The sequence below is a fragment of the Trachurus trachurus genome (assembly GCF_905171665.1).
Source record: "Trachurus trachurus genome assembly, chromosome: 16".
In the NCBI taxonomy this organism is placed as follows: domain Eukaryota; kingdom Metazoa; phylum Chordata; class Actinopteri; order Carangiformes; family Carangidae; genus Trachurus; species Trachurus trachurus.
Genome location: NC_139902.1, coordinates 26617360 through 26643844, shown reverse-complemented (window position 1 = coordinate 26643844; position 26485 = coordinate 26617360). Strand labels below are relative to the sequence as shown.

Sequence of the window (26485 nt, the reverse complement as noted above, 5' to 3'; positions counted from 1 at the left end):
GGGGGAATGGTTCATTTTCACTGTTTGCTCACTAAGTGGCGCCAGAGGTTTATTTTACAAAATATATAAAGTCCTTTGGCCTCTCAGTGGTTAAAGAATAGGAAGACGACAGAAGTCTCACTCTGTTATTTTCTGGATACCACAAATGAGAGCAGCGTTTCTATTTATTTCACGTGTTTTTCCAACGATAGATAAGTAAAAACAAAAGATAACGCAGCGGTCATCCTCTCTTGTGTCAATTTACGCGGGGAAACTAAAGCTAAATGTATGCTTCACAGTGAGGCACGGTTTCGCTGCGGAGCGGCTCATCTTCGCTCTCGACGATCTTTGACGTAACTAACTGCACACTGACACTTGTTGGGATACATGTGTTCCTCTTGTCTGTCTGTGTGTCGCGTATCTTTTACCGATTTACCGGCAGATGTAGGAAAAGACACGGTCGACTGAAGCTTTTTTCCCGGTTTTTATCGCTCCTGTTGCTGCTTTAGACCCGGTAGGTTCACACATAGCCTACACACAGAGACAGACACACAAACACACAGCTGTGGTTAAACTCTGTAGTCCTCCTCACCTGGCTCAGTGTGTAACGTTAGGCTACAAGTGGTCTGATAAACATTAACCTGCACACACGCTTTCGTTTACAAGACGGGTTTATGTCGTTACAGTGTGTGTGTAAATGTGTTATCAGTGTATGTCAGTGTATGTGAGTGTGCACAGGTCAGCTCACAGTGAAAACCGTGTGGAGCAGTTAGTAGCATCTTAGCCTGCTAAGCTAATGCAGCTTGGTGTATGACACTAATCACACAGATGTTTGGCTCAGACTCGATGCTGCTGCTGCTGTTGTGTGTCTGCAGATGTTGTTGTGTGTCTGCAGATGTTGCTGCAGTTGTTGTGAAGATTTACTCAGGTTGAGCTGCAGGTAAAGACAAACAACTGACTGAGCTTCTGTTCCCTATAATGAGCTGAAAGTTCAGATTGAGGAACCTAAGATCAGACATAATAGCCTATACTGAGATTATGATCCTGTTGCCAGGGCTGTAAATCACAAGTTTAATAGATATCATATCGATGAAACTGGCAATGAATCAGTGTTTGCTGATATTACAATACAATTTTGATTCAGGGATCAGTCATCTGCTGATTTCTGACAATCACTTCCACTCATATCAAATCACAAATGGCAATTAAAATATCATTACATGTTTATTATTATATTTAAATAGAAAACAATCTTATTTCTTTTGAAAAATCAGCCTCCTGTTCACTATAAAGTGCCACACTCTGATTTATTGTTCGTTTTCCATAAAAGAAAACTCTCATTTGTTTATATTTAATCAGGATTTAAGTGTAAATCTCAATACCAATTTGTTATTTAGGCTACACTATAGAAACTAAGTCTGTGTACACTGCATTAGGTTTTTAGTTTTGTTTTCATTAGGCAACAATAGTTTTTACTGATTAATCTGCTCAGTAATTTTTCACTTAATCTGTCAAATTATTGCACTTTTCAACCTACCTCTTGAGGTCACACTGAGAAAAACATTACTTGTACTCTAAAACATGGAGGAGCAGTTTGAAACCAGATAAATACTTGATATTTTTATTTAAGCAATTTGCAACCTTGCAGATTAACCTTCTCTAAAATAAAATAATGATATTAAATTCATGTCACAACAGCTCATGTAGCTACTCGTAACTTCACACCTGTGGGAGATGAAAGTCTAAACTGCTAAAGCAAGTGAGGATATTTGTTTAAACACTAACTGCACCTTTATCAACAAGGGCAGATTGGTAAGTGTGGGTTAACACTCAGAGGTTAGTGTGAAGTAGGTTCTCATCACATTTCTCTATGAAAACCTCTGTTATGATTTAATGCTATAGAAATAAACCTGACTCTTTTGACAGTCTCCATCTGTTTGAAGTTTATATGTTGTTAAATAGGAGTCAAACATCTGGCAGCGGTATCGAAAGGTGTCGGAGGTGCAGATCAATAACAGGAAAAGCAGTGGTACAGCAGCAGCAGCAGCAGCCGCTCTGTGGATGTGCAAAGTAGATTTCTCACTTTAACCCCCTCCAGTTCAGTTCATCACACATAGAGATGGAAACAGATGAGGCAACATCTGGGGCAGGTTACACATCATCAGGGCCGAGAGGATTTCCTGACAGCTGTGGTCAGCGGCACCTGTTTAAGGTTGATGATGGGTGATTCGAATGAACGTTTGTTTATTGTGTATTTATAAAAAAAAAACAGTAGGCGTGGGATGTCTTTGCCCTTTTGCTCACATCTTTTACGCAGAGTACTCGCCTCCATTCAGGCTTTGCAAGCTTTAATGGTCATAATGTCATGAATGATAATTTGTCTGGCAGGCAGTTTGAAAGATGAGCATGGCAAATAAGGTTTCGATATGTTATATTATCATACAGTAAATTCGATTTTATAATAATGCTCAAAATACAATAATTCGGTGTAATTTTGTTATTTGCATTTGTTGAAAAACAATAGAAAATGCATGCATATCCACAAAATCTAAAAGCAAAAAATGCATAAAATAGGCAAAACATTGTTTATTATCACCTTGATAATAAACCCCCCACTTTGAAAACCACTGGGCTACATGACATGGTATATCACTGTTGAAAATCCATATTAAATATTGATTATGCTCCTAAGTAGAGGCACCAGTGTGATAGTGTTTATTGCTAATGACGTTGGTGACCTCCCCTCTGCAGTGCATACCGTCTACCAGCCGCCGTGCTCACAGTAGTGACATCACAGAGCGTGGTCAGTCTGAGCAGCTGTAATAATGTGTTACAGTAACATTACTGTATATGAGTCAGTGTTTCTGTGAGCTGTGGATACAAACCATTGGATCTGCAGGTCAGTGCTGTTGAACAGTAGCTATTAACATATAATGCTTTCTTGTTATTATTATATGTTTCATCATCTTTAATTTTTTTGAAATAGTAGATACTAAGCCAATGCAATTATAACTATAGAAAGGCGCCGTACTATATGTTTTTCTTCATCCTGCTCCTTTTCATTTGGTGATTATGTTGTACATCATGTAAATATGTGCAATCATGTGAAGTATGTAAACCATGAATGGAATAAGTCGAAATGAAATGAAAACATGCAGAAATGTGTTCAAATGCATCTGTGCACATAATAATTTATGCATATATCAGTCCAACACTTGTTTTTACTGGTAAATTGAGACGTGTCTTCTCTGCACATCTGTCCTCAGGTGCTGTCAACTTCCAGTTAGAGTCATCGGTGGATGCAGACGGACACTACAGAGCACCTGACACCAGAGGGAGCGACCCAGCAGCAGTGTGTGTGTGTGTGTGTGTGTGAAGCCACTCACCTGGGCTGCAGGCGCCTCCACACTCCACCTGGTGAGTCTGACACAGCTACAAATGGATGAATGAATTAACTCTCTGTTAAGCCCGATAATCTGTGAAACACACCACCTCTGGATATCAGGATGACACACACACACACACTCGACCTGTATATCTTTTATTCACACTTTCACATTCACATTTTGCTGGTGGAAAAAGCTTTGAGCAGCAACAGTTGTGTATTCCTGAGCATCTAATGTATGAATGGATCCTGTTTCGGGAACTCCCTGTAGATGTGACGATGATGTGTGCGTGTTTAACGTCACATGCTGAGGCACGTTCCAGCCCACACAGCTCCAATCGGGATTAAAGATAGATGACGCAAGATAAAGGGACTTTTATTCACTGCCTATTGTAAATGCATAGGAGACTACTGAGTGGTAAACTGTAGTAGTTGTTACAGTTTGTCTGTGGCTCTGCTGTTAATGATCTTTATACGTATTGAATGCGTCAATAGACTTGCATGGTGAGCATGCATAGAGGTCATGGCAGTTAAATGCATTACTCATTGTTTTTGTTTTTTTTAACTGTACCTGCTAATTGCAGGTTTGTCTAAAGCTCTGTCAGTGATCCTTGGTTCTTGGACAACTCTTAGTTTTCTTTTGACTCTTGCGAGGACCTGGTCGTGGCCAGTTTATGGTAAAATGATCATCCTTTATCTTTTTATTTCCAGATAATGGCATTAACGGATAAAACGGTGCATTCAGAGTTCAGACACGTCTGTAACCGATGCCATCAGGATGTTCTCTCTTGTGTGACACCTTGGTGATGAGAAACCTTTTCATAGGCGTCAACTGGACTAAACCAGGCTGATATTACTTTGCACTGATAGGGGACAGGATGACTCTCTACATACTGACAGACTCCAGCTGCTTTCTTGGCTTTCCAAACCAGGCACCACCTCCTTTTCTTCATGTGTTCAATACTTATTCCCTGTGTCATTTCACTTTATTACACATTACTTAATTTATGGCCATAAATGTTGGTCGTATTTTCCCCACTGAATTAATTCAATTTTGGAAAGATTTCAGCTCTGTTGCTGCAGTTGATTGATTTTATGAACTTAGCTGAGTGAAAAAATTGTAAATTCTGCTTTCTAGCACATTTTTCCTGAGAGTGTAGTTAATCTTGGTGTAATGTCAGGACACTTGTTGCCATTAAGAAAGGTCCCTGATTATCTGGGAGAGGTTGACATCATTGGTCATTTTCTCTTGAATCACTTGTTTTCAAGGCTGCAAGTTCAGGATCAATGCTCCCTCAGAGACCAGCAGGAGCTGCCACGACCCACAGCTAAAGAAATAAAAACATGTATATTACGTATGTCAACTCCCCAATAACCATACCATAAAAAATGTCAAGCTCTACTGTAGTTCATTATAAGTGACAGTGAGTGGCAAAAAAAACAAACACAAGTGTCAGGAGGGAGCAGTGAGCAGGATGAGAGCAGCAGGCATGTTCCCTGCAACGGTGCAATGAACGTGTAGGAATTTAGCCAGAGCTGACATCATGTCATCACTTGTGCGTTGGTTGTTTGGTTTTCTTTGGCTCTTTTCCTTATCAAGCACGGACACAGTGTGGGAAACTGTTTCTACATTTGTCCCTCAGTTTTTTTTTTTTCCAGCATGGATACTCTGAATTGTTGGCATTCCTTATTGAAACCAAGGACTCAGCCGACCCCTCACCTCCCACCCCAACCCCCTGCTGCTGCTGCTAATAAGGATGTCAAATATCAGATTTGTTCTCTGTTTTTGAGTTCATTTTAAACATGAAGGATTTTGACAACATGTAACAACATATTCACACAGTATCATACTGTATGTGCCTTTTTTAGAAAAAAAGGTGAATTTGCAATAACCCTCTGAGATCTTAAATGTTAAAGTCCCCCTAAAGAGGCATTTTAAAATTTGTAAAAACGCTCTTCTATGACTAGTTTTTTATTAAAATTGCTTTCCCACAAAAAAAAGTTGAACTCTCAAGGAGGCTAAAAACATGTCTACTTTTTCTCCCTCATTGAAAAATCCAGATTCTATGAATATTCATGAGTATGCAAATGCATCACAACTTGCACCTGCCTGCAAGTTATGGCGTGCATTAGCGACTTCGCTGCTGAAATGTCTTGTAGCAGAACCCAAACACTACATTGACATGTTAATAACTTTTGGTTTAGGGGGAATTTAAGGCATGGCCCTTCGTGAAATATCCTTGAAGCACAACAGCACAGTCAAATATCACATCAGCATCTCTCCTCCTGCCCTGTGGTCCATACAGTACAGAGCTCTGTCTCTCTCTCTCTCTCTGCTCAACAACACACGTGTGGCTTAGCGGCTGCGACCAAACAGGATCATCAACTGTCAGCCTCGTGCTTCCCACGGACGCAGTGGTGACAGCTTGAACAAGGGAACATGATGTGCTGCCCGCCGCCTGCAGGAGAAGGTCTGCTACACTACACCCCCTCACTCCATCCATTCATAGCCCCGGCGCTTGTGGAGCGTCTCTGAGGGTTTGATTCAAGTCGGTTAATTTGGTATCATTATGATTATTAGACAAATGCTCAGACCCACCTCTTCTTCAAGTGAGTAATCAAAGCTCACCGAGGCCAGATTATTTATATGATCCACCTATCATCGGGAATGGAAACTTGGTGCAAAAATGTTTCTTTGATGAGATGAATTCTTCTGCAGACTGTCCCTGACGAATACTGGTCTGTTTTGTCTTTATTTCTCTATTGTTTGACAATTCTGGTCGTTACAGATGTTATATACAAAAATTGAAACCGTAATTTAAAAAACAACAATTTTTCAGCTTGAAGCAACCTGTAAAATGCAAAAAAAAAAAAAAAAAAAAGGCCTTATTGAACCAAATGTGGGCTTTTAAGTATCTAAATCAACAAGTCCCTCTCTCTTTAGTCCCTTGCACAGTGTCAGAGAAGACACTGATGTTCTGAGATTAGTTTTTTGAAAACACAATTATGATACGGCTGCATTTTGTGTCACAGCAAAGTTCATACCCCTTCAAAAATCATAACCCCATCGTCTTCTGTGTTACGTTAACAACATAAGTATAAGTGCATCATCCTGAGCATTTTGTAGGTTCAGTATATTTAGTGAGATAGACCACACCTGGTCAGATATTTTTTCTTTATATGCAGTACTTGATATGACCATTATTGCTGCAAGAGATGATGTATTAATGTCTAATTCATCTTAAGATATAACTGTACATACTGTTTTTGTTTTCTGTTAAATTGAATTTAAAGTGCCAAATCAGAATCAGAATCAGATTTATTTGCCAAGTATGTACAGACATACAAGGAATTTGACTCTGGTTTATGCACTCACTTGTACACGCATAAAAAAGACATGGGGACAGCAACAAGAACTGAGCAATGACATAATACAACAGAGAACACGTACAAGTACAAACATAGATAAGTAAAGTGGCAGGTGGATTAAGGTGGTCAGTCGGTAGTGCAAATAAACAATGAGGTAGTCGTGCAATGGGATAAATACTAAATACTGGATAAATAAATATATATATATATATATACAGTATGTATGTTATTTACAGCAGGGTTGTATTGCAAATAGTCGTCAAACCTGTTGATTGGCTCACAGAGCTTCAGGATATTTTATCAAACAGTTTCCACAGTTTGTCAAAGCCTCGACAACACGCTTCTTCTTCCAGGTACACTGCTGTAGTGACAACTCACTTGGCAGATCTGGTATGGTCGGTACTTCGCGACCACCTACGTGGGTCACACACACACACACACACACACACACACACACACACACACACACACACACACACACACGATCATTACGAGTGCTTCCATGCAGTTTGCCCATCCTGCTCAGTGTAGCTGTGTCGACATGTTTCAATGAGGCATAACATGAAGTGAATCCACAAATCTGATCTCAGCTTCCTTTTGGCCATTGTTTTAATTTAATATAATTTACAGTTTTTATCATTTCCAAAAAAAGCATCTCTTGATACTGACTTCACTTCCTTCAAGCGTATGAATGTTGGATGTCTCTGCAGGTGATTGACTGGGATAGATGAGGTAGCAAGATTGTTTTCCACGTGGTATGATCAGAGAGGGCAGACAGTAAGGTGAGAGGTGGTTGAGACCGAGATCTGTGTTTTTATTTATGCAGCCACTGGAATTACGCTAGAAGATAAATAAAAGATGTCCATAGTAACGTGTCCGCTGATACCAGAAGTTTGTGTTTTTTAGTGTTCAGTGACTTCTTCCAGAGCTGTGTGTGTGTATGAAGTCTGATCTGGTTGTTTTAGTGCGTTTTAAAAGTCAGATCAATGTTGTGTAACGAACTGTGACAACTTGAACTCATCACAAGCACCTTTCATGTCTCACACGTGTCAGCCTGACTGGGCCCGCCGTCAATAGGCGACTGACATCTGGCCGTGTGATTGGTCAGATGCCATTCTTTGACCCGTGAGTCATCACAGCTATGTCTGATGTGTTAGAGCATAACAATGGCTGTCATTAAACGTGATGACAGACTGCTGCAGTCTGCAGCACTCGTTGATTTAGCTTTTAAATACATGTGGTCTGATGCCTAATAATAACATGCACTGTATTTGCATCATTGTGGTGAGAAGTCCAATACACAGCCTTCCCTTTTCTCTCCTCTTGGTTTAATATAGTACAGTCAGTGTGACCTGCTGTTTTTATTTTTACTTCACTGAACTAATTCATATCCAATCTTAAATGGATGTGTAGTTTTTATTATTGTGTTATTGAAGGTGTGTTATCACCAGTGTGTTGAGGTTTCACTCAACACGTTCTTCACCACGTCGATCTGTGGCCTGTCATTCAAAGGTCGGCTGTGTGTCTCTGTGTACATGTTTATGTGTCCATTAAAGTCAAATAGAGAGACCAGATGAAGCTTCTAATAATCTGCTGATCAGCTTAATGACATGATGTAAGTGATTGAACAAGTGTTTAAGCTCACACATGAACTCTTTAGCTAGTTAAAGCTTCAGAAAAGGCTAGGAAGTGAACCTATAAGGTTTTTTTTTTTGTCAGACAGCTTTGATATTACATTAGAGTGACCTGTATCACCCCCTTTTGCATTTTCACTCGTTTTAGCTTGTTTCATCTCATTGTTTTGTTTTTTTAGCCTTCTCTGTTGTTGGGCACAGCTGTGCTCAGAAAAAAAACAACCCTACCTGCTCAGCATCAAGCAGCAGATAGACGCATTTAGCAACAGGTCAGTGAACATTATGGAGCATTTAGTTGCTAATGAGCCAAATATTTCCCCTGGGGAAGTTGTGGAAAGCAACACAGAGACACATTAGAGACACATTTATCAGGTGGACAGAAATGCAAATGTTGCTCCATGTTTTATGTTTTAGGGTATAGACACAGGGAACGCTTTGAAATTTGCTTTAATGTTAAATGTGATGACATTTCAGTGTCGTGAGTAAACGGGCTTTACGCCCTCTGACCTGCTGGTTTAATGGTTATATAATATACAGCGTACAGTATAGAAACACACTGTCAATTCCTGTAATTTTCCAAATCCAATGATCCGACATCCACTCTCACGTGGCGATCGTCCGTCTGTGCAGATGTGAGAAAGCAGCCGAGGTTTGAACTCCTCATGCCACCTCTTTTTTTAATGTGTTACACAACAGCTTCACGTCGCTTTCAATGTAAACAACTGAGCGCAACACCATGAAGAGACTGTCTGAGAATGCACAGTTATCCCTGTTTTTAAGGAATGTGATGCCCCCCCTCCTCCTTCCTCCTCCTCCTCCTCCTCCATGCATGACAGCTGGATTTTCACTTTTCCTTCCAAGATCTTACGAGGAAATTTGGGGCCAGTTGTTGCAACATGCAAGCTGCAACTTGCAGCATGAGAACATGTTCATTTTTACCACTAATCAAAAGAAAAACTATACTAGTGGGCCCACTTGGGTATATGCAACAGGATTGTACTCGCCATTTAAGCTGTACTGGTGAACCCCCACCCCCCTCTGTGAAACAGGCCCCAGGATCCCAAAGATACACTGTGTGCACACGCTCAGATGTAAAGTAAATGACCCCATTCCTAAAATGCAAATAGGCCCACTGAAGACGCTTCTTTCAACATCACCCAGGTGCTCAACGTCAGAGTGGGACATCTAGCCCAGTGGGTGGGAAACATACCATAGTGCATCTATGTATGAAGTGTCTTAATGGGCAGCAGCTGTGGCATTTCACAGCAGCCTCTCTGTCTGTCTGCCTGTCGTTATGTGGCTGCACAGCGCTGTTTGGGTTTCACACTAAAAGATAGATGTTCGCGTTCGGCTTTTCACATTTCATACAAATTTTATTTAAAAAACATAATTTTACAAGTAAATACAGCTGGAATCACAACAGTGTTTGTCTTAAACCTATTTGGCGATTTTGTACGATGACATCGTGGTTATAAAAATCAGGATTTCAGCAGCAGAGCAGGAGCTTGGAAGTGACTGCTCTTCAACGTCTTCGTTGTCTTCAGTAACTGTTGAAGTCACTGTTTCATGCAAAAACAAACAGATAAAGAGCTGAAACCAGTGCAAATGTGGAGCAATGACGTCCGCTGTACACAGTTTCTCAACATTTGTCAGCTGCGTCCTCTTCAGTCATTGACTTTGAACTTTCCGAAATCCTCAACCAACATTTACACGCCACGATTGGGCAACTGCAGGAAGCTTTTGTTGTGAAATAAACTAAAGTGCAGCACCATGAATGACTTCCTGGAGAGACTGAATGAAATTGCTCACCACCACCTTTCAATCTTGTCTCTCCCTTCTCTACAGCCAAGTCCACACAAATATGTTCTTAACCAGATGAATGTTTCAGCTCTGTATCAGAAACAAACCAATAAAACCCAATCATGGGACCAACGTGGGTGTCTACATCATCGTTTCCCAAGATCTCTGCCCGTTCAGAATATAATGCAACCCCAGAGAGCAGCATTTCCAAAAACATCTGGTGCAGTGTTGACATGGCATAAACAAAGTAGAAGTGATGCATTTTCAAACTAAAACATTAATTCTGCCACAAACAAGCTCCGAAATTTGGTTATTTCAAGTTTGCACTCAAGCCAAATGAATGATTTTTGTTTTATATTTGTCTTTGTAAAGGCAGCTTTGGATGTTGAGATCAAACAAATTACACACAGAAGTAAACAGCCACAGCGGTACTCCTCGTCGCTCGCATTAAACGTGTGCGTAATCTCCAACAACAGCTGCTAAACTGGACTCTGAGGTCTCGGTGCCGTACGTAGACTGAAATAGTTGAAAACATTGATGCAGAAACACACAACAGAACATTGGATAAGTCAACAACATGATGGAGACACGCAGGAGCGCAGGCTGACAGGCACCGACAGGTATGCATTTTTAATCTGAAGTGCTAAAAAATGTATGCCGCCATGACGCCCTTAAAGCACACACTCCATTACCTCACCAGCTACACAGCGACACCCCCGCACCAAGGCCAGACACATTGTCAGAAGCGGTGGCATCACTGGCTGCTGCAGGGCCGTGCTGTCGGAGCTCAGAGGAGTTGTTGAGCTCCTCTGACAGGTTCGTCCTCACACCCCGCCTGTGTCCCTGGCCCAGAGTCCACGGGGATGCCCCTGAATTAGCACAGGGCTTTCCCCGCTATGTGAGAGAAAGCCATGGTGGCCGGAGCGCCTGTCACTGGCCGACAAGTGTGAAAACCTTGGTGTACGACCGGTATGTCGGTATGAGTTATTTGTTGGTGGCAAAGTCGTCGGTAAATGTTTCAAATGTGATTCCTAGCAGCATATTTATTGTTTCAAGTGTGAAATGTGGGCATAAAAAAGAAGCACAAGGACCAGGATGCTTTAAAGGGAACATATTATGGATGTATCAGTTTTTGAAGGCTTTTGAACATATGTTTGGGTGTTGGCTCACCTTCAGGCCCCCAGAATGTGAGAATTGACAAAAAAAAAAGTGTAATTTGCAGGCTCCCTACTGTAGGTTGAAATCCATGTGGTTTTACAAGCTGTTCCCTCAGTTTACATACAATGATGTCATTAGTTTTCGAATTTGCATAATGCCACCCCTACCTGCATGTACTGGTACCAGTAGGGGGGGGCATTTAAAGGGACAGACACTGAAACCGGCTGTTCTGAACAAGGTCGTTTTGAGCGGATGAAAAGAGCTGTGGTGTTTGATCCTTGGGGTATTTTGACCAAAGCATGTCACATACTGTACATGTCTTTAAAGGGATAGTTCAACATTTTGGTAAATTGGCCCATTGCCATAATCCCTATAGTTTAAGGAGTAGGTTCGTTACCTTTAATTGTCGGTGCAAGCTGTTTTTAGAACAACGGAGCAGAGCCGCAAGCTGCTCAGAGCTATGCTACGCTTACATCGAAAACAACTCCGTCTCATAACGTTACATTATTATCTCATAGCGTGGTGAACGTGCAGGTCACAACTTGTCCACCAGAGCGTTTTGGAGTTGTTGGATTGTGTATGTGATGAGTTTGATGAGGGAAACCAAGAAATCCCATGAGCCTCCATAGCGTAGCTCTGAGCAGCTTGTGGCTCTGCTCCACCGTTCTAAAAATAGCTTGCACCGACAATTAAAGGTAATGAACCTACTCCTAAAACTATAGGGATTATGACAATAGGCCAATTTGCCAAAAAATGTTGAACTATCCCTTTAAGACACCTGGGAACTACTTTAATTTGTGGAAAAGGGACATAATATGTCTCCTTTAATAAAAGGTGGGCTGGGGGGTGAGGATGCAGGAGTGAAACATGGAGGATTGGAAAGTCACAGAATCAGCAAAAGGCGAAACTGGACCACCACTTCTTCTTTAGCCTCCTCTTTGATTTGAGAGACTGCACTGTGAGCGTAAGCTGCCATCTCAGACACCTGCTGAACATCTGAGTATGGCACCAGGTCACTTGCGAGCACTTGGTGAGGGAGGGGCCGGGGCCTTCTTTCTTCCTCTGGGGCAGACTGCTGCTCAACACAAACCAGCTTTGTGGTAGTGATCCAGTCTGTCTGTATTTGGAGGTTTTGCTGTCAGGGTTCAGAGAGCAGGATCAGCGCCTCCGTCCCCCTCTGTGGTTATTGTTCTCGTTAATTCCCTTTCCCATAATGCTTTAAAACGCCAAATAATACATCTACAAATGTAACCATGTTAAGATGTAATGGCAGCTCCTCCTTTCCAGTCTGATCGGCTTAATTTCATTCTCTTTTTACAGATCCATTACTCCTCTCTGCTAGTAAGAGGAGCTGTAACTCCATCAGTGCATCTGTCTCTGCACTGTTGACGCTTCACGCTGCTGTTGTACTTAGTTAAGTGTTTCTTGTTTAAACTTTCTGGTCTCTCCACCATGTAAACTGCTTGTATTTACCGGAGGACTGACGTCTCGAAAGGGAAAATTGTCACATCAATGCATTGACGAAAGTCCACTACAACCACTCTCGTATCTGTACCGATTCTGCTCCTGTCGTAGTCGGCATTTGTCTCCAAAACTGGGCACAATGAGAATAAACATCACTGAGTGGAATCCTGAAATGTATTTGTGAACATTACAGGTCACTGTAAATCATGAAATGTGCGTTTTTTTCCCCCCAAGTCTTCCGAGGCTAAAGTCTCTCAGGAAAAATACAAAAATCCACTCATATAAACAAATAACTTTTTTTTAAACCATTTATTTGTATTTGGGAGTTGTTTATATCCTCTACAAGCCCTCTGTTGTAAAACAGAACAAATGAAATTCTGCCTGAACACAACATACTGGAAATTAGTCCTAATGGTAATTTCACATCATTAAGTCGAGTTCAAAGCCTTCACCTCTCTCTGTTTTTAATTCCTCTGTGTTATGTCGAAGCCTTTTTTTTTTTTTTTTTTTTACAGTTTTCATGAATGCAGGTGAGCATACACAAGTAAATCCACACTCACGCACGCACACGAGTTGAGCCCACATTATTTTTTACGTAACGTTCGGTTTGCCACCCAGTGTGCAGTGGAGGAGAGGAAGGATGAAAAGCTTCTCGGAGCGACAGTTATATGAGAGAGGAATGGTAATGAGTGGGCTGGAAACCGTGACAGCTGGTCCGCCGCAAGAAGGGGAGAGTGCCGGAGAAAGAGAGAGATAGAGATAGAGAGAGTGAATAAGAGGAGGGGTTACATGTAGGAGTACACTACCACGGCGAATATGGAAGCGGACGACGACGACGACTCGTTGCAGCCGCAGCCCAGTTTTATTGAGCAGATGAGCAGAATGAGTGAGCAAGCGAGCGTGTCTGGTCCAGACACCCACACTGCCTGGGCTGGTGTCCTTGGAGATTAGCAATACATTGTTACGTCTTTCTCTGTTTGTCTCCCCCCTCCTATGTGTGTGTGTGTGTGCGTTATGTTGTTTTTAATACCTGCTGCCGTTTCAGTTCACATCCATCTGTGATTATTATTATTTTTTTATTAATGGCAAAGAATAAATCTGTCATAGAGCCATTCCTATATAACAAGCGCAAACATATACAGCCTTTATTACAGTAGGAGTTGATTTAAAGATTTTAATGAAAGGGGAAATGATTAAAGGGATAGTTCAACATTTTGGCAAATTGGCCCATTGCCGTAATCGCTATAGTCATAGCAGTAGGTTTGTTACCTTTAATTGTCGGTGCAAGCTATTTTTAGAACGGCGGAGCAGAGCCGCGAGCTGCTCAGAGCTACGCTACGGAGGCTCATGGGATTTCTTGGTTTCCCTCATCAAACTCATCAAATACACAATTCAACAACTCCAAAACGCTCTGGTGGACAAGTTGTGACCTGCACATTCACCACGCTATGAGATAATAACAGAACGTTACGAGACAGAGTTGTTTTAGAGGGAAATTCATGCAAAACTGCTGATGCGTGTTGCCTTCAGGGACAGTCTTTTGGCAAGCAGTCTCTGCATTTACCTCGTAGCGTTCTGTTATTATCTCATAGCGTGGTGAATGTGCAGGTCACAACTTGTCCACAAGAGCGTTTTGAAGTTGTTGGATTGTGTATTTGATGAGTTTGATGAGGGAAACCAAGAAATCCCATTAGCCTCCGTAGCGTAGCTCTGAGCAGCTTGCGGCTGTGCTCCGCCATTCTAAAAATAGCTTGCACCGACAATTAAAGGTAACGAACCTACTGCTATGACTATAGCGATTATGGCAATGGGACAATTTGCCAAAAATGTTGAACTATCCCTTTAAATGAGTCCAACACTTCAATATGAGTCATAGAGATGGAACAGGTGAATGAATAATGTGAATCAGGCTCTGTTACACAATAGTGGGGAATGTCTGTCCAGGTCTGAGTCAGAGCTGTCGCTGTCTGCAGCTGCGTCGTTGGGCAGCAGCGATTTGCTTTTTAGATGAAGAAATTTTTCAATCAATTTTCATAAAGTGCACCACCCGTATTCCTTATTTTCATACAGCTGGAGACGGCAGCACGACAGCCATGGCAATGTGAGGTATCGTGATGATCACTCATGGTGCCGTGACACAACAACAGGTTGTTCCGCACACACAAAGTGCAAATTTCAGTGTCAAGAGGAAACACCGAGTAGCCTAAAAAAACATGATGATGATGATGATGATGATGGCAGCTCTCATGGAGCTAAATCAAGACGTCAGATTACATAATCTCCTCGTTGAGTCAGTGTCGGTGTCAGTGGTGTTGGGTCATCATTGATGAGGATGTTTTATCCTCATGAATGTAACAGAAATAGCACACGGGAGCTGGAAGCTAATAAAATGTTAATCCCTGGAATTACACAGTCTTCCTGTTAATTTGACACCGCTGCTGCTGGTGTTTGTTTTGCACGAATGCACTCACACACACACACATACACACACTCTCGGGGGGGTTTCTGATCTATGTTCGCTCTCTTGAGTTGAATATTGTTCCAGTTTTTTGCACCTGATTTTTTTTCACCGCTTTGTCTTTGTCTTACCTTCCATATGCACGGAGCATGTTGCCATGGCACCGGTGAAAAGGCTGAGGTCTCTCCCTGTTGTCACATTTTTTTTGTTCAGAGACAGATGCAGTCTCTCCAAACTCTCTGTTTTTTTTTCTTTTCTGTATCTTGGAACATATATTTCCTTTATTATGTCTCCACAGGGGAGTGACCACTTTGTTGCGGCTCTTTTTTCGAAAGTGGAAAAACAAAGCAATATGTAAGGAATGAAAGACTGAATGTGTTTTTAATGTGCTTGCAGCCAGGATACGCTCACATTTTCATTGTGCGTGTTCTCCACCGTTGTGGACTATACGTCATAACTCTCAACTCTGAGTCTGATTAGAACAATAACCTCTTATTAAAACTATTGAGTTGCTGCAGAGCCGGTTTAAGTGGCACTGAGGTAATGTAATGGCATTGAACACTCTTGAAAACAAAAGCATGCGGGCTCCGTCATGGATTTATAAACAAGTTGCTCTATTTTTAGTTGTGTTGTAGTTCTTTCCTATTTTTTTTTTCTTTTCTTTTTTTTTCTCCCGTTTGCACTGTAACATCAAAGTTATGAAGTAATTCCGTAATTGAGCCAGAAGCTGGATTCCATATACGGTCGTCACTCGGGCCAACTTATGTGTTTGTGTGTGTGTCATTTGTGTTCGTGTAGTTTCACAAATGGTGTGTGAAATATGCTCGAGCGCTGGACAATCTGTGGTGTCTGTGTATGTCTGTGAGAGCCAGCGAGCAAGTGAGTGAGTGGTTAGAGCATAGATGTGCATAAACACCAGCGGTTCTGCTGCTGCTGCTGCTGCTGCTTTCACATCTGGGACTATTAAACTCACCCGAAGCCAAAACTATAGTTCTCACACAACCAGAGGAAATGAGTCCTCGTCCCATCAGTTTGATTGAGGGAAACTGTTGCTGGATTGTATTGTGATGGATTAGATTGACCCCTCTCTCTAACCATGTTTCCATCCACACGTTTTTATTCACATTAAGCAATATCAAATTAAAAATGCCTTATGGAAACAGTAAAATTTGATCAAAGAAGAATTCCGGCCATTTTTGAGCCCTAAATCGTTTTCCTGATGGTCACCCAGTGTTGGGGGGAGCAAAAAATGCAACTTAAACATGGAGTTACACCATGGCTAGACGGCGCTAGGGATAACAACAATGCTAACCTATGGGGGCAATTCTTTCAACCACAACAAACACTCAAAAAACAATCAAATATCTATGGTACATGACTCGAATCCATACGAGACACCACTGAACTCATATAGTGTTCAGTATAAACAGTATAAACTTTGTGTTTTTGCATGTAGCCACTCACCTCAGATAGCCGAACTCTGAAACATCCTGGAAAGACATTACTAAGCGATCGCAGAGCGCCTGCTCTCCCCGCCACAGAAACAAACACTTTTTCCTTGTTGTGGTGATTTCTTTACAAAAATAAACGGTCAAGCAGTGCAGTGGTAATGTCCAAAATATCTCCGACCATTTATTGTTTGTTGTGGTTGAAAGAATTGCCCCCATGGGTTAGCGTTGTCGCTATCCCAAGCGCCGGGTAGCCATGGTGAAACTCCGGTTTGCCTGCATCAATGTAAGTCCATGACCATCAGGACAATGATTTAGGGGTCAAAAATGGCCAGAATTCAATAAAAAGTAATCGATAAAAAGTTTATATGGTTGATCGCATCGGATTTTCTCTTGATCGATACAAAGTTTATGCGATAAATGCCGATGGAAACAGTTCTTTGCTCAATAAATGTGAGTTGCGATCTCGTTTTATGTCAGTTCCGCTACGTATTCCAGCTGTTCAAAGACACGACGGGAGAAAACAAAGAAAGATGCAGGTGTACAGGACAGACTGGCTTCATGTGAAGAGTCACCATCTCCCTGAACTGTTTGAAGCGCTGCTGTTCACAAACCATAATAGTCTATAATATTTAACATGCGGTGCATCTGCATCAAAGCGATGTTTAGATGACAGGCATGTTGCATTATAAGCACCAGCCAAAGCCTATAACTTCCCTACTTACCAGTGGTTTCCAGGCAACGACTCCAGCAGGCCTGTGCGCAGCCCGACCTCTGATAATCGGTTAAAGATGAAGGATGGAAGTCCTTCTATTTTGCTTTTTGTACAAAAATGAATGGAAACACCTTAAATTGCAAGAAAATGTTCGATACAGCAATATGATCGCAAAACAGCACATGGCGTCATTACACACGGCTTTTTATTGGATTTAAAGGTCTTAGATGGAAACGCACTTGAGCCTGCATTATTCGCTTTTATATTTTTATCGATCTTCAGATAATTCGAGCGACAAGTGGATGGAAACACAGTTTCTCTCTCTTTCTTCCCTCCATCCTTAGCGGAACAAACAACAGTCAGTCAGTGGTGATATCTGATGATGACGCTTCCTGACATAACGACCCAACACTAAAAAAAAAAAAGTGTTGTAATGTGATAAGATGTGTGTATTTGTGCTGCCTCCTTAAAGTTGATGGGTTTGTTTTGAACATCGAGAATGCATTCGCCAAACAGTCTGGCAGGTTGTAAACTTTACAACCACGTCTTATCAGTGTGTGTGTGTCTGTGTGTGTGTGTGTGTGTCGTCAGTGGAGCTGCTGGTCCTCCGGCTATAGGACAGATTGTGTGCGTATTTAAAATAAAAAACAGGCAGATATTTCAGCCCCGACTTTTAAGATGTTTGGGGTCGACATCTGTTGGAAAGCTTTTATTTTATGAACCGTAACGAGTCGCCAGCCAGGAGAGGTGAACAAAGCGCAGTAATGACTCACACAAGTAGCAGCTTTTTAAAATGATTTGTTGATTTAATTTGTTTTTCCTTTGGATTCTTCAGCCAGAAAACCACCAAACTATAACAGGCTGCACTGTGATGGATGTAGAGAGACAGTGAAGGCATCGTGACTGGTTTCTGTTGACCGTCCTGATCCTCCCAGCTCGGGGTCCAGCTGACACCAGTGTGACAGCGCTGCCCCTGCAACCCGGGAAACTGAGTCATGACCGAAAACACCAACTCTTGACTTATTCAGTGAGAACTCGCGCCAGTGGATTCACCAAAAGTGTAGACAGAAATAAAAAGGAACAAATACAGTAGATGAATCTTTGGAAACACAAAATCCAACCAATAAAACACAGCTCCCGTGTGTATTTATCCTTCGAAGTGTAAAACCTGCAACTGTTCTGGTGAAGCTGCAGCTGCAGCTCTGTGCCTTTGGTGTTACAGTTGGAGCTGCTACATGGTTATTGATTATTTCTCATCTACGGCTCGGCACTATGACAAAGCATGTGAAACAAAATATCTTACTATTCCTACAAACCAACTGTATCACCACATTTATATATATTTTTGCGGGCTTTTTGACTTGAATTGACAGGTTCGTTGAGAGAGACAAGTAGTGCTGTAAAACGATGAAAATATTTAATACGAATTATGTATACGAATACCAATTATTTTATTAATCCCAAAAGGGAAATTCATTTGTTTGTCAGTTCATCTAACATTTGAAGATGAATTTAAAAAGTCTGATTGGCTGTATAGGTACAAAGGATCCTCTATATCTCTCCGCTACTGCAGCCATCGACAGTAACCACGATCAAACGATCTGAAGATACAGTAGGGCCGATTTCCCATCCCTAGGGTTGGGTTTAGGTTGGAGGTATCGTTTATTAAGGTTAAGTAAGGCTCATTCCATGCTCGGGTTGCATGTTAATGTGGTTGCGTCCATCCAACACCTGAGTCTTCTAATAAGGTTTGAATCAGCAACAAGAAAAGCAGATTCACTGATTGATTCTTCTTTAATTATGCTGACTGGAAACAAAATGCGAGACAAAATCAATGTCTGCTTCGTGTTTTACAAATCTTTTTCTCTTTCCTATTGCCACCAAGCAGAATGGCTGTGTAACGGTGCCGTTGCACACAGAAACCCCCTCTCACACGTTCAGAGTTGTCAGTTTGCCTGAAGAGTTTTTTTGGTTGTCAAGCTGTGCTCTGCAAGAGGAGCAGTGTTCGCTACCAGAGCGAGAGTTTGGGGGAAGTGAGAGGACAGGAACCTGAGGAGCCGTTCTCGCTCCTCATCTGCTGCAACAACACGGGACGACGGTAGCTTTCCTCATACTTTCCTCTTCTCCAGGCACCCGACAGGAAAAAAAAAAAAAAGCTTTAATGGCGCTCGCTGACTCATTATCATTGCGAAGAAAAAGAAACACTTGATGCTTACAGAGAGCAGGTCATGTAGCTCTGTATTTCAAAAGAATACCAAGAACTGGAGGAGGATTACCATGAAAAGACTCGGCTCTGTCGTGAAATAAGCACAATAATTAATTGAAATACTCCATCCATACTCCTTGTACAGATAATGAACTATATTGTCATTTTTTCAGCCTCCACTCACTACTCACTGCTCATTATGGCCGTAATATAACATCATTCTGTCTTTAAGAAAAACAAGACATTCAATTTTCTCTTATGTGCAACAAATGTTCAAGTTTTTAATTGCCGCCTTTTTAATGATTAACTGCACCATTAACCATGAACTTTTAATGTCCTCTCTCTAATGTGCTGCCTGCTTGTCACAAGAAGTGTAGGTGTTGCAATGAAATTCAGATCTGTATGTGTAAATGCACAGAATATATATCACTTTATGTCCAATATAAATATATTTAACCGTACATAATAACAATACAAGCAGCCTGAACAGCACAGGTGTGTTTTGTCATGAATGGCACTCAGCTGCTCTGTCCTCACACTAAGTCCACAGGAATCTGTTTTTGTCCAAGAGATTTTAACTTAGGAATTTTTTCCCCAACTCTCTCCCCCACTACGATCTAAATATAGAGACTCAATGACCGTGGTTAATTTCAGCAATTCTTGTATAATTAGACAATTTTTCTCTTTTGAAAAGTGCAGAAACTGTGTTTCCAGGCAGACTTGGGGGGGAACTAAACTGTCATGCCTCATCAGAAGAGAAGAGAAGAGATGGCTGCAGAGATGTTAACGTTGTGTGTCACTGTTATTTATCACCATGAATCATTTAAAGATGATACATTTTCAAATTCCAAGTACCCGCAAATCTAATTTCCCAATGTCCTCGACTCTAAAATGTGCATGTTTAGTATTAATTAGCCATTAGCATGCTAAGACGTTAGTCAGTGATGCCCAGCAAGGAAACTATTTCACCGGCTAAATGTGAGCAAGTTATTAGTTAGTATTTTGAACTAATATATATGTGAAAATCAGAACTGGTTGGTTTGTTGAAGGCGTATGAGACCTGTCTGATGTTGTTATTGGAGAGACCAACAGTCTGTAGCTTCACAAAACAAACGTACGTAACATACAGTAGTGATAGACCATAGTCGGCCAGATTTGAAATTCCCAGTGCTAACACTGTGCATGTGTATTGTTATTACTACAAATAAATGATTATTGTCCAGAATTACCTCACCTGAAACTTAGCATGCTGACATTAGCATTTAGCTCAAAGCACTGCTTGGTCTTGTTTTGCTAATTGAAACATATTCTTTTTGTGTTGTTTTTTTACAGATCTGACTGGGCGTCCAGTGTGAAACAGGCAAAACATCTGAGAACCAAGACAAAGACAGAGACGGAGACGCTAAAGGTTTGATCAAAAGTTTTAAATCCATCAGGTCTTCATCTGTCATCTGTGAGCTGTAGTACTAATCCTGGCACACCTCCCTCTGTTCGCTGAGCAGCTTAGAGCAGCGAGCAGCAGTTTGTTCCCCAGGAGGAGTGAATGTGTGTGTTTGCCACCTGAGAGACAAAATAAGACGGATGTCCTGTCACGTCTTGTGTTTGTGAGAGAGTTTATGAGACGATTTTGTGGATATTAAATCAGAGTTTTGTCAGCGCAAACGTGCACCGCTGCAGCAGGTTGTCATGTCGTCTTAACAGGGTTTCAGTTTCCGTCGGTATTTCAAACGTATTCTCTTGTCTGACAACAAAAACAGCAAAACATGAACCGGTAAATGAGAACAGATTTACTGGGAAGTCGTCTGTATTAAAATACCGTGTAGAAAAGTAGAGACACAAATACAACACGATGGGTGTCCTGATTGGTGTGGTGCATCATATAGTGACAATTATTGGCATTTTCCGCAACTTCACTATATTGAAAACCTTTTTTTTTTTTACTTTCATTACTTACCATTAACTAAAAGCCATCCTTTTTTTGCACATTGACTACACTATAAAAGTATAAGCAGTATAAGGAATAAAATGTAAAAGATTTTGACCTAGCAATAACTTTTGTTGTTGTTTTTTTTAAGTGCAAAAAAATTAATTTCTATGGCATGTAATAATTACAACACTTCAAACTTTTCTTAGTCCCCAGGAAGTTGTTTTTCCATTGTTTGTAGACCCGATACTTCCCCTGAGATTCTCTATTACAAAATCACTCATTATTTTAGTCATGAACAACAGAAGAGGAGATTGTCTAAGTATTTTATCTTAACTTTTAACCTTTAAAAACAATTTCCTTGCACCCATTAATCAGTGTATAGGACACCTTTAATCTCTGGCTGAAGGTGGTATGTGTGTGTTTGTCTGGACAGTAAAACGTTGAGTGCTCAAGCTGTTTGGTGTACGAGCGGCCGCTGTTGTTTTTGGTCAGTGTTGTTTCCCATGACTCTGAGATGAGCCAGAGGAAGCCCAATGTGATTTCCACACAGTTCCCAGGCCCCTGAAATCCCTGCAAACACAGGCCATTACACACAGTCACACACACACACACACACACACACACACACATGCAAGCAAGCACACACACATACACAAATCAGGGAACAAATGAGTGTGTGAGAGTGTGTGTACTATTAATAATGAAATATATAAAATTAAATTGATTCAACATCCTTTGCTCATTATTACACAATTTCTAACTTTAACTTGTCAGCTATTTACACACACACACACACACACACACACACACTGGCCTGTCAGACTGAGGGGACAGCTGCAGCTCGTCCAGTTAAGAGGCCCACTGCTTTAAAACAGGCGCCGGCGGCAGCAGAGCCTCACACACTCGGACTTCAGGTCACTTTGTGTCAGTGAAACCTCTGAACTTGTTGAAGATGACAAACACTTGTCTGAAGAGTCGCATCAAAACAGGAACTTCACTTCACTCAGTTTGGATCTGAAATCGAGAACAGAGGTGATAATTAGCTGATTAGTGGTTAGTAACTCCCTATAAAAACCATTTGTTGTTGTTTTTTTTTACAGCATAAGATAGTATTTGGTCGCTGTTCCCTGTCCTTAAGATCACAGAGGACTTGGATCTGTATTTATCTGTATTACGAAAACATTTCAGTTTTACGTACTTACAGTCTGCATTTAAAATCTACTGACTTGTGAGCGGTTAGGTATGGAAGTCCGTTTCAGCCAGTAAATGAAAATTAATAGATGAAAAGTCGAATTTATGAGATAAAAAGTTGAATTCATGAGATAAAAAGTTGAATTTATGAGATACAAAGTCATCCTTATGAGATAAAAAGTTGAATTTATGAGATAAAAAGTTGCATTTATGAGATAAAAAGTCATAATTATGAGATAAAAAGTTGAATTTATGAGATAAAACGTCATCCTTATGAGATAAAAAGTTGAATTTATGCGATAAAAAGTTGAATTTATGAAATAAAAAGTCATAATTATGAGATAGAAAGTTTGACTATCATAATCTATGATTTTGATTAATTATCTCATAATTTTGATTTTTTCATTTCATACCTTGTGGATTTTTATTTTCTTATTTATGTTTCTTACTGGAGGGAACAGGCTTCCATATTTGGGTGACAGAGATCGATCATATCACATCTTCATGGTTTTGTGGTGGCATGAACTTCAGGAAGGTGCTGCACCAGTTTCCTAGAAGTCGTCACCATCTACTTGTTGTTGTTGTTGTGTGTGTCTGTATCAGATGTTTTGAAAGCTGCCTGGCTGTTCCTGCAGAGCCTCCAGGTCACTCCATCAGATCAGACTCAATGCAACTATGTTTAGCAGGATTACCTCACCCTCTCTGACAGCTTTTCCCTCTGAGCAGATTCACAGCAGTGAAATCTGCTCATTTTAATGAGATGCTCCGTTGGGGAAAGCGCTGCTGTCGACTGTTACTACAGTACTGGGTCGTCGTTTTTTTTTTAGATTTGATGCAGTGACCGGGGATAAAACCATATTTACTATTGTTCAAAGGGGCGCTCATGCATTAACAGCCAAAGTCGAGTTAAACCCGGGTTTAAAGTGGATCAGGGCAAATGGAAACAAGTATCTATAACAGCTACTAGATCACTGCCCAGTTATTTTATATTTGTTTGAGGATTATGCCAATTTTACAGCTTGGTGTCTGTTGACATGTTGCATTTCAACATAATACTTCTGTCATTCATTTGAGGAAATAAAAGTTTAGGCTAAAGTTTCGGACTTATTTATATATATATGTATGAGTGGTTTCCAGTCCTCTAATTTCCCTTCATCAGGATTAGGGCTTTGTGAATTGACTGGCAAAATAAAAATGAACGACACAATACAAGACGATATGATAATGACACTGATAATGATTTATTATAGGATTATGCCAATTTCACAGCTTGTTGTGGTCTGTTGACACGTTGCATTTCAACATAGTACTTCTGTGGTTCATTTGAAGAAATAAAAGTTTAGGCAAAAGTTTTGGACTTCTCTATATATGAGTGGTTTCCAGTCCAATCAGGATTAGGGCTTTCTGAATTGACTGGCAAAAAGAATAGAATTAAATACCATTACTACGAAATACAATTACGATACGATACGATAATGATACGATATGATACGATGCGATACAGATATGATACGATACGATATGATATGATGCGGTAAAGATACGATATGATACGTACACATAACATAAAATTCAAAAACAGGAGTGCCATTAAAGAAAACACGTATTACAGAAACAGAAAGCCCCAATAACAAACGAGTGGACAATGGAGACAGGCTTAAAGAGTATTCACTTAAATTCAGTCGCATCATACTGTCTGTATAAAGAAAAAGTGGTGAGAGAAAGAACAGTGGTGGTGACAGGCTGAAGATGATTGAGGATGGATGTGGACGTGGAGCAGGGAGAGCTGATGTCAGGTCAGTGAAGGGGGCGATGGACGCTGGTTCAAACTCTTGGATTTACCACACACGATGAGATAGAGAGAGAGAGGGAGAGAGAGAAAGAGAGAATAAATAGAGCAGCATGAAGTTCAGTTCGTCTTCTCCCGAAGCTTCATTTGTCTAAAGTTGGAGAAAGAAGACTGTGAGTCACAGGAAGCGCTGCCTTGGCCAGTGAAAATAAAAAAGTGCGATCGCTTTCTGCTGCTGCTCCTCCTCCTCCTGTGAGCTTCCTCTGAATCTGATTACTCCTGACATTTGATAGGCGAGCTGCATCTGTCCATCCATCGCATGCCAGTAGACGGGAGATTAATATGCAGAGACAACTGCTGATTGATTCGCGTGTGTGTGTGCGTGTGTGCGTAATATATCAGGGGATAGTGAGCAGAGTATGACTCATAGGAGAGGAGGTGATGTGTCTTTTTTCTCTCTCTCCTCTCGCTCCCTGACTCCCAACCTGCTGCTCTCTGATAAGACGGTGGGCTCTGGTTAATCCTCTCTCTGCATCCAATCCCGCTGTCTGCCACGGAAAAAAAAACAAAAAAACAATGGATGGGACAGAGCGGTCGTCAGTCTTTTCTTCTGGCTTCTGTTTATAGCTTCTGAATCACCGAGGATGGAGTGGGTTGTAATGTCGTTGAGTAACTCTTGAGACTCTTTGCTGATTGTATAACAATCCTTTTTCTTCAGCCCCCCCACCCCCCCAATTTCCTGTTTCTTCACAGCCCACCTCTTGAGCTATAAATTGGATTAAATAAATACTTTCTGTTGATAAAAAAAAAAAAAAAAAACTTCTCCTCACCACTCAGGGTTAGAAATATAGACACGCGAAGGTTGAGTCATGCACAGTATTATAGTCATTATGATTGTTTAGTATTTAGTATCAATGATCGGTCGTGACAGTGAGAGTTATTTTAACATCAGGTTGAACTTCCCCTCACTCTCGTTCACTAATTACACTAAATGCTCATTAAATGTCATCAGACAGGTGGTTTAGTCGCATTTTACTGCACATTCAAAATAATATACTCATTGCTGAGGTTAGTTTTCAGTATTATTGGTATTATCAGTTACTTTAATTGGCTGCTCGTTTAGGATAAGGACTGGACATGAGGAAGGTTCAGGAACATCTTTAGTTCATAATTTAAAAAAGAAAAAGAAAATACCAAATACCAAAAAAAAAATTGTATTCTTACTTTTTTTAGGGCATTTTAGGACCTTTGGATGGTTTTGTGCTTGGCTTTTGGATTTTACTCATTCACTGTATTTATGCATTTTTGCTTTGCTTGCTTATAACGGTGGCTTTTTCGTTTTCCCTTTTAAATTTTAATCTGCACCTGTTCTCCCATTCATTCCATTTATTTTACCATCATTTCTCCTGTTTTCATAATAGTATCTTTGCTTTTTTTTAACACAGAGTCACCTACTTTTAAGCTACTCTCCTCTCAGCCAGTCATTCTGCAAAATAAAAAAACCTAAAAAACACCTTTGATACAAAATGTCATGGTCATCACTTTCAGCATGAGAAAAAATCACCCAGTTACAACAGAGGTGCTTAAACTTTGGGTGATGGAAAGCAAGTACAAGAGGAGGAAGGAAGAGGAGGATGGTGTGCGAAATATCTACAGTACGTCTCTGGGAGAGAAGTATCCAAATTTATCTTTTATTTTTTGGCATGACCATATTTAAGTTTAGTCTTGCCAAAGCAGGTTGTGTGAGGTTCCAGAGTGTGAGCATTGTGTTTCAGTGTTCCTCCTCCACCTCTCTCTCCTGTGCTTTTATACCGTAATATTTCTCTCCCAGGTCTGAGTTTTAGGAGTTTAGGAAGATGGATTTTCTTCAGACCTCATTTGGTGTAATAAAGGTTTTATTATTGGATCTGAACCAAAAGATCTAATTCCTATCCCTATCCCTTCGTCATTATACTGGAGTGA

At 40.8% G+C, this 26485-nt stretch overlaps 1 protein-coding gene across 1 annotated transcript in view; it reads left to right on the top strand.

Moving 5' to 3' along the window:
• The first annotated feature begins 325 nt into the window (after positions 1-325).
• ncalda (neurocalcin delta a) overlaps positions 326-26485 on the top strand; it is a 76159-nt gene continuing 49999 nt past the window's right edge. Inside the window, exons 1-3 of the mRNA XM_083989742.1 lie at positions 326-493; positions 3246-3396; positions 20949-21024. The gene's annotated coding sequence lies outside the window, so the exon portion shown is untranslated. The remainder of the gene's footprint in view (positions 494-3245; positions 3397-20948; positions 21025-26485) is intronic.